Here is a 10,019-nt window from a genome sequence, read left to right as displayed (position 1 = left end):
GGTTTGAAGTTGTGCCAATCTGTCAGATTTTACATGATGGATTGAGTTGTTCCAGTTTCACACATTTACACTGAGATTGAGAAACATCTAACCTCTCACAACTTTTCTGTTGTGTTTAACTTTACTTCGGGGTGGCAGGTTAAAAAGGGCAAAATCCAAATGCAAACCACAACATCTATGTGTGGCTCTGCAGTCCTGGTTTTGTTTTTTGACCTTCCATCTGTCAGTTTGTGACTCATCTGTCAGGCTTTCTTCGACTTTTACCTTCATCTGTTGCAACACCTGCTGTGAGCACTTGCTGGGCAGTGGAGCTAAAACAAAACCAGTAAACCAATTTGATCTTCCAAAATACAAAACTTCTTGTTGATGAATTTAGGTGTGTTGAAGAACCTCAGTACTGGAGTCAGAATTCCCAACATCAAAGTTAAATATGGCTGCTGCTTCATATAAACAACACAGGGTGTGTCCAAATTCAGTTCCTGGGTCTTTCGAAGGCCACATATGAAGGTCGACTACGTCACAGCGATGCAACGAAGGTTGTCCAAATTTGAAGAGTCTTCCAAATGTGACCCACAAGTGTGTCCTTGTCCCTGTATTTGAGGTCTAGTGTACCTTCACTGACCACCCTTTCCCAAGAGGCATTACAGAGATTTTGTTCTGGGTCCTTTTGAAGGACGCAACTGCTGAATTTGGACACATCCATAATTTGGTATTAAGTATTACAAAATTTTATTTTGTGCTTCTGATGGTTTGAATGTCATCAAATAAGCAAACTTCTTTTAGATGATGTGTTCCTATAACACTTAAACATAGAATTTTGAAAAATACATCATTGCTTGTATCGCTAACAGGAGCTAGCCTGGTCACTTTTGTTCTGTGACATCATTCCCTGATACAAGCTACTACTTCTGAGGCAATCAGTGCATAATATTAGAAATAAAAAAAATAGCTAGCTAGTACATGTAGCTGATTTGATATGAGCCTAAGCTAATGTAAGCTAACTTTAATGGTAGCGGACTGCAAAGCCGGAATTTGAGGGCCAGTGTCCTGCAAGTTTTAAATGCAAAATCACTCCAACACTTCTCAATCACATGAATAGTTAGAGACAAGGGGAATATTAAAAGTTCAAAATTAGCGAAGGCTAACTAGAAATTACATTCCAGAATGGTCGGCTAGCATAGCACCGTTAACACGCCTGCTTTCGTTCACTTGACAAAAACATACATTAAGTGCTTGTAACAGCCTACAGCAACAGGGGGTGCGCTTACTTTAAGAATGCGCTTGTGTGTTAGGAATATATGCGCGTATGTGCATGTTCAGGTGGAGGCAGAGCGACGTCAAAGATGCTACAGTTGGCGGTAAAACCTGACTTTTGGCTGAGAAGCTTACATCAAGTTACAGGAACTATCTCTGTAAGGTGAGAACTTGTCTGTTGTTGCACAGTTAGGGGAGTTAATCAAGAAGCTAGTAGCACCTTTAGCCTGAAGAAATAAGTTTACTCATGTTAAACCCCAATGCTTTCATTGGGTTTGGATGATAATGTGAATAGTATCTTGTCATTTAGAGCTGTTAGATTTCATTTGAATTTTTGTAGATTGTGACCTACGGAAATATTAGGACAACCTTTGGACAACCTTTGTGGTGACTGTTTGTCCCCCTCTGGTCTCTAGATGTGAAAACTGCTGAAGTCGTACCCAAATCACTTGAAAGGTGGATTATTGTTTTGTTTTTTTAGGAACGCTTGTACAATTTCCTCTTGCCTCTATTATCATCTGCTTCTTTGTAACCTCCAACCTCACGTTTTTGTGTTTAACTAGTATAAACCAGATTTTACAGGCCCATTGTTCCGACCTGACAGGCTCTGTATTTTAGGCGGCTTCTGTCAAAGGGAAAGAAAAACCAGTATGTTTCATCAACAGATTGTCCTCTTCAGAACACAAAACAAGCGCTGTGATTCTGGCATGGCGGGCTAGACAGACTTCTGCTCAAGCTTATTGAATGGACGGGTCCATCTGTACGCTGCGATGGAGCACCACCAGGCCCATTTGTGCCGTTCATCCCAGAAGCTTCCGTAGCATCGGTACTCTTCAATTTATTCTTTAGAAAGACCCTCAGAAAGAAAAGTGACAGGCGAAGCCCAGAGCGCTGAGGGCGCTGAACAGCCTGGCTGACAGTGTGGCCTCTGTGTGTGTGTGTGTGAGAAAGTAGCACATTTCCACCCCCCTACCCCACCCTGTCTGCGCGGTGTGGCTTATGTAATGGTAGAGGCCGAGGACTGACCATATGTCAGGAGGTGTGTGCAGACGGCAGGGGATTATACATCGGCCATTAGCAGCATTTGGACATCCTTCTCCTCATAATCATTCAGGTACAGGCCCACTCAAAGCCTGGAGGAGAGCGCACACACATTGATCCACGCTCATTTGATCCTGAGTGCTCTGTGTAAATTGGACAGGGAGAAAGAGTATGACAACAAACAGCCATATGTTCGCAGTACGAGCGACAACATTCGGGGCTTTTTGTGTTTCCGCCCTCTCCTTTATTCTCCGCATCGCCGGGTATTATGGAAGGAGGCAAGAAGTCCCTCGTCAATATTGCAACTCTGTTTCCCTTCTCTGGCGCTCACGCCCCGGTGTGTGCGTTTTCAGTTTGAAGGGTGTTCGTGCTGCAGAAGTACAAAGCCAGGTCCATGTGTTGAAATGCAGCCCGCGGGATGGGCCGTATTATCCCTGCCTACTTCACCAGCAGGGTCCCGGGGCTCGAGCTGGCTCGTGGCCCTTTGTCTCCAAACAGATGGAAATGGGCAGAGGAGGGAAGAAGTGGGGGGAATCGGGAGGTGGAGGGGAGAAAGAGTCAGTCTGTTCTCATTAAGTGCTGCATTGAAGAAGACGTCCCCCCACAATGCGTCAGCAGCCGCGGATGGTCCCCCTCTCATTCAGCCTCATGCTCTGACCATCTGTATCGCAGGGGTCTGTCATAAGGTGTGTGCGCACGCATGAGGACCCGGCGCACGGCCCAATCTGGAGAGTTAAAACCGAGATATTCATTAGGTTTCAATTTGGTTAAGAATTTTTTTTTTTTAATCCAATTGTTGGGGCTTTGTTGAGGAAATCCCACTGGATGCGAGTCACCATGAGTCAGAAAGGGAGTTTATTCAGCATCCTGCTGTCCCTTTTTTCAGCCCCATAGGAGAACACACGTCCAACCAGGATGTAGATCCAGAGTTAGTCAGTCATAAAGGAAGAGCTGTTTGGTAGGTATTATACTAACCATTAAAATTACTCACATTTTATATAGCATAGTAATTTAGATGTTCAATAATAGGTGAATCTTTGTGACCTGTTACACTATTACGTCTTCGATTCTGAAACTATTTTAATTCAGAAACAAGAAAACAATGATTTTACAGAAAATAAGGATATAAATTTAACCAAATTGCTTCAACAGAGAATTTGTTTAAAAGAGTGAAATAAGTTTTAAAGTCAAACTTTTTGAGAAACATTTGTAGAACATAAAACTGTCGCTAAATCTAAAAAATGTTGAACATATTCACAGGTATATGCGAGTTAAGCGACTGCTTAGGGCCCCAAGTGCACCAAGCAACAATTATAAAATATATGTATATAACATTTAATAATAAAACTACATGGTATCACACATGGAAAAACAATTTATATATATATTTTTTATATTTAGTACACAAATAATGGATTAATCTCTTCCTGCTAAGATATCAAACTATTGTAAATTATTGTTTAGCTGATGTTAATTTAAAAATTGTACTCTTAAATACCACTCTGAGACTCAAAATACTTTTTTTTAATATAGTTACTTCTGTAAGGTTAAATAAAATCGATAGCCAAATTAACACTGGCTTAAAAATTAACTAGTGTAATTTGTAATTGAAGCGAATAATTGAAGCGAATAAGTAATGTTACACACTTAGAGTAGCTTAAGAAAAGTATTTGCTGTTGATATCTTGGAATGGGGGGGAGGGGAGGGCACAAATATAATTTTGCTTAGGGCCCTAAAAAGGCTTGTTTCGGCCCTGCATTCGGCCCGGGATCGTGATGTGAAAACCAGCTGTGGACCCCCTCCCTCTGCATGTATGCGTGGGGTCTCATAAACTCCATCTCTTCCCACTTCGTCTTCATTTTTACACGCTTCCATTTTTCTCCCCTATTTACCCAAAAACCCCGCTAAACTCATAAACTCCACGTCGTTGAGGGGGGATCCATCCATCTTCCGGACACCAAATCGAATTGATCTCCGGAGGGGGGCGGGCGGGTCGGCAGCGCCTCGCTATCTCAACACGAGCCATCTGCGCGCGCTTCCCGCGTGAAAAGTGACAGCACGCGCTCCCGCTTCTGCTGCCGCTGGTCGGACGTCGCTCGTGCCTCGGAGCCTCGCGTTTCCATTGAGTTGCTAACGAGATTTCAAAGCTTTTTCTACAGCTAATCGATTCAAACATAGGCAGAGAGCTTCACTGTTATCCTCCTTTTTCTTTAAGAAATAAATAAAATTTATATAAAATACACAAGGGATAATTTAAACCATAAAAAATAACATCTAAAAATACACTGTAAGACAGATGCCGAAATTTGATGTACATCTGTCATCCGCCTCTGATGCAATGGCGGACTCTTGCCACATGGTGGCATGCTAATCTTAAACTAACATCCTTTGGCATTCATTTATAAAGCAGCAGTGGCCAACTCTCATGTAGAATCTCCATCGTTAAACACTTAAAAAAATAATAAACTAAGCAAACATATTCCACAAACATAGCTGAACTTTACTGTGAAAATGGGGAAGAATTGCTAAATTGTTACAAGACTAACAATTTAACAAGAATAACTTGTTACAACAGTAACAATTCACGTAAATTGTTACTCTGGTAACAATTTACTTAAATTGTAACAATTTACTTAACTTATTACAAGAGTAATTGTTACAAGGGTAACAATTTAAGAAATAAAATTGGCCAATTTACCTTATTTCCACTGTATTTGAATCTGTTTATGAATTCAAATTGTGTAACTTTAGGAACTTAAATATATTTATTAGATTTTGTTACATATAAGCCAGTTTTTGAAATGTACCTATGAAAAAAAAAACTCAAATGTTTACATTTTCTCATATTTTACTTCATTATTTCAAATTGGTATGCTTAACAACTAAAAATATTTAAATAAATTAAATTGCAACCAGATTTAATAAAAATTATCAATGTCTAAGTAGAAAATCAGAATAAACAGCTAAAAGACACTTCAAAATAATTAAATTGAAATACATTTCAGAGCTAATAAAAATAGTAATATATGATTTTACTAAGTTAATGATTTCTCTAATTTTTAAAGAGAAAGTTAAGTGAGTTTAGCAGCTAGAAGATGATAAAATAATTGGTTGGAATTAGACAAATTTATTAAATTTTACTAAACAAACTGAAGCACAAAACACAGCACAATCAACAGTTTGGACCGAACAGGAAAATTTCTCAATCCAGAATAATTTTTTCTAAGTAAACATTCAAACATTTAAGCTTATATCAATATCGCAAATAAGGATTTTTGATTAAAGAACCATAACTAGCAATGAAAAAACTGAGTAAACTGTAATAGTCACAAAATTAGTTCTAATATGGAAGTCAGTCTCTCATCTTTCTTGTATGACGGGTGTCCTCTTGGGAATATAAACACGGAAGGTCAGGGGTCATGTTCCAGTCATGACCTCTGCTATGCTGCAGCAGATCAGATGTATTGAAGTGTTTGCTTGTGAGTAATGGTAAAGAGGCATTTCAAAGGAGGAGAAAAAATTGATTTTTATGCAGGCATGTAAATGCTGCAGGCATCTGTTGCCTTGTGTTTTATAAACAGGCTGAGATTGGTTTATTTTGTGACAGAATAAAGAATAAGAGAAATATGAGAAATTAAGAAACGTAAGGCTTGTAGTGTACTCTTTCGCAATATTACAATACTAACAGCACAACATGCTGTTTATCTTTACTAACAGGAAAAATCAAGCAAAATATTGACAAATAGTCAGATTAAGGTAATGCTACATCATCTCAATTGGTTTTAAGTCTGAACTTTGACTAGGCCATTCCAAAATCTTCATTTTATTATCATTCCAAGGAATTGCAGGTATGCTTTGGATCATTTTCCTGCTGTGTAAACTGAACTATCTGATGGTAGGACATTCATTCATTCATTCTTTTTTAAATGTTAGTGACATTGTTTCTAATCTATTCCTGACAATCTTTAAATTGTGTAACGTTTTAGATCTTTTAGTTGACTTCCTGTTGGCAGTCAAGAATTTATGGCTAAAACAGCGACTGAAATAGTGGAAATTCAAAATCCTTTAAATAGGGATGAACGGTATTATCGACATATCGGTATCGGCTGATATTAGCTGTAAAGTTTAATATTGGACATCAGTGGCCAAAAGGGAAATAACCGCGGAGAAAAAGAAACCCCATCAGCAGTCCATTGTACAAGCTTTGGATAACTATCAGTATTGGTATCGATTATCAGCCAAATGAGTTTTAGGATATCGGCATATCAGATGTCGACCAAAAATCCAATATCGTGCAATAAATGTACAGCTACCTACACAAAAGAAACTCTACACTCTCCCAAAATAAAAATTCATTATGAGTAGATAATTATAAACAATATAATGTTCGATAAAATAAACTACCTTCAGCAAAGACATAACAGAGGTGGGTTATGGTTTCAGTTTTTGCGAGGAGCTAAGAAAACTTACTGCCAAAACAGAAGCAGTTATTGTCAGTAAATAAAAACAAAAACGTATCACTCTAAATCAGTTTCATTTAGTGCCAGATCAAAAATTTGAATGTTCTTAAAGGTCCGGTTGTGCCAGAATGTATTGATAAAACCCATGAAATTGTGAAAATATCGATAAATAGATAAATCCATCCAGGATTTTGTAATTTTTTTTTGTTTCCTTAGTAATCAAATTCACAGATTTTTTGGTGCTAATTTAGAAATATTTGTAAGGACTTTTTACAATATTTGCGCTAAAGTATTATGTTAAATGTGGTCTTTTGTAAATTGCCGTATTGGTCATGGACTACAACTTGACATAAAGTAAGGCTGAGGAAGGAGTCACTTAAACCAAATGTTTTTGGCCAATTGTGAGAAAAATTTGAAGTAAAATCTGAAATAAATGTGGGAATCTGAAGATTTTGCATTAATTTTGCGGCTTTCTGAAAAGACTGGAGTGACTTATTGATGTAATTTGGAGTCTAGAGGGCCACATAAAAAGTTACAGTGTGCCAGATTTGGCCCCTGAGCCTCGAGTTTGACACATGTGCTCTAAATGATAGCTACCTCATTTCCCTCAGGCAGTTATCAATTTTGTTCATTTAATTTGTGAAACAACCAAAACTAAGCACATTTAAAATGGTCAGTGGGCAAATGGATCAGAACCCTGAGTGAGTAAACTTACAGTCTAAACTGGGTCAAGCAGAGAAGTAATGTCCCAAAGCAAACATGATGTTTGCCAAGTCAGAATCCACATCGTCCTTCCAAATGGTTAATCCAGTCGTCACTGATACGAAAAAGAAAGCTTTCTAAACCCACCCGTGTATTTGATCACTTTTACCTAACTGAATCCTGTACATTCAAAACATCTGAATGACATAAACATGAATTCAGAGCAGAATATTACACAATGTTGTTTTCATACTATCAGGGGAGGAGAATAAAGACTAATTTGTTAGCGCTCTGTTTTAAGAGGCTGCCTGAAGGCCTCACTGGCTTCATTGTGTCTCTTTCAGTGACTGAGTCTGAGCCAGATTGTTATCGCTCAACTCTTTGTTGTGCTGCCGTGGAGCGAGTGTCAACTGTTTGCTTTATTCTGCTTCATGGACTGTGACGAAAACATGAAAACATGAAACGTGTGGATAGTTGCACTTAAGATACAGTTCCTTGGAATGCATTCATCTTTGCATTGTAGTTTAGTTTTATTTTGTTGTGATTTTTTTTTTGTTTGTTTTTAGAGTGTGTTTGCTAGTTTTTATTACTTATTTGTTACATATTGTTAATTGTTTATTAGTTGTAGTAGTAGTTTTAAGGTTTTCATACTTTGGTTAAATTTTAAGTGCAGAATTCACCTAAAATTTTACAATATAGTACTGTTTTGTGACATTGTTTACATCAGTTGGGTATAATGAATACTTAAGGGTAAATAACATTTTCAAAAAATGTATTTAGTTATTATTGAACAGCCAAGTTACTTGTGTTTTCTCCCAACTTTTGCTTTTGTCCTGCCAATTTCAGATCAATTCGAAAAGCTAATAAATAGATTCATAAACACAAAAATGAAGGATATTATATCTATGTTTTCAGTATGTTTTAGTTTTATAAATGATTAATATAGTTTCCTCATTAATGACCTTTTTTATTTATTTCAGTTGATGAAAATGTTTTCTCAATTTCAGTTTTTGTTAGTTTTAGTTTTATAGTATTATAACATCGGTATTCATACGTCTTGAACTGTTTTGCCACAAACGTCACTGGATTTTTAATTTTTTTTTTACAAACATATGCATTCTATTTAATTTTTATTTTTAGCAAATGTTAAATATCATTGTTTTTCTTCCTCTTCACAATTATTGACTACTTTTATATGGAGCCATCACTTAAAATCCACCCAAAAACGCTTTAAATTTTGTGTTTGTAATGTATCATCCTGTAAGAAAAAAAATTCAGAGGTGGGCAAAGTACCCAAATATTGCACTCATGTAAGAGTAGCACTATGTCAACGTACTTTTACTCAAGTAAAATTAAAAAAGTATTTGGCAAAAAGGCTACTGAAGTAACTGATCAAGACATCAATCATTTAATGTTTAAAAATTACTTAATCAGATGGAGCAAAATATAAAGTTATGTGGAAATTATGGTATTTTAAAGACCAAAATCTAAGTACTTTATTTATATAACATAATACAAAACGTCTAAATAAGACAAATGAAACATAAAACTTATAAAACCTTAACAAAAACTGCTGAAGTTTGTCTGTGTCTGGTCTATTTTTGGTTAAAACACGTTTGTTTTTCATTCAGTGGGTAGAAAGTCCAGAAATTTTACTCAAGTAAGAGTAGAGATACTTCATAATAAAATTACTCAAGTGAAAGTAAAGTAATTTATTCCCAAACGGTTACTTAAGTAAAGGTAACTGGTTATTACCCAACTCAGGGTATTTAGCGGTTGGTGTATACGTGAAACGCCCCCTACCGTCATGTTGTGCTACTGCACCACCCCTGTCTTCACGAGAAGCTCTGCCCCCTGTGAAATTCCTGACTGCCAGGGTGATTCCTGGTTACCACGGGCTGCTTCCTACTGTACCTTACCGCGAAGTATTTTTTACAACCACTGGATAAATTTCCAACCACGACACTGATATGATATCTCCGCCGATAAGGGGTGAGTTATGTTTTTATAGCAGCTGATTTACTGTCAGGCGTGTTCCTGCAGATGTGTGTGAAGCTCAGCCTTGTGCGTTATAAATGTCCTGTGTTAATTCCCAACGCGTTTAAAAATGTGGGTTAGCTCGACTAGCTGCTTGTGCTAACATAACATTAGGGTGAATTTAGGCTCAGTGCGTGTTTTTAAAGGAAAGACTTAGGAACACGCCCTTGGTGTGTTTGCTACCTGTATGAAAGGGAATGCTTTCAACTTCAAGTGAACGCCTGAAACTGGAACAGAGCGCACAGACAGCGGCGATTAACCGTATTTATTCACATTTAGGCACATTGTTGAATGTCTTGCTAACACATATGCAGGTTTCAAGCGTTTAAATCGAGAAGAAAGTGTTACAGACACTGCAAGACTAGAGGAAAAGTGAACAGTGCTTCTTCCCACGGTTGAATGGATCCGCATAACCCGGCTGGTGCACCGCAGCTCTGCTGTAAACTGTAACCTGCGGCGGCGGAGTTGACGCTAACTAACGCAATGTAGACCTCCTAGTTCCCGTAAACCATCTGTAAAAGCAAT

General features: G+C 37.7%; 1 protein-coding gene across 2 annotated transcripts in view; it reads left to right on the top strand.

The window, feature by feature from the left end:
• The first annotated feature begins 9,301 nt into the window (after positions 1–9,301).
• LOC103156861 (vang-like protein 1) overlaps positions 9,302–10,019 on the top strand; it is a 37,718-nt gene continuing 37,000 nt past the window's right edge. For both annotated transcript variants that reach the window (XM_007579056.2, XM_016664689.1), the window contains exon 1: positions 9,302–9,449. The gene's annotated coding sequence lies outside the window, so the exon portion shown is untranslated. The remainder of the gene's footprint in view (positions 9,450–10,019) is intronic.

Source organism: Poecilia formosa, unplaced genomic scaffold (genome assembly GCF_000485575.1).
Source record: "Poecilia formosa unplaced genomic scaffold, Poecilia_formosa-5.1.2 Scaffold505, whole genome shotgun sequence".
NCBI lineage: Eukaryota > Metazoa > Chordata > Actinopteri > Cyprinodontiformes > Poeciliidae > Poecilia > Poecilia formosa.
This window is presented reverse-complemented; position numbering and strand designations above follow the sequence as displayed.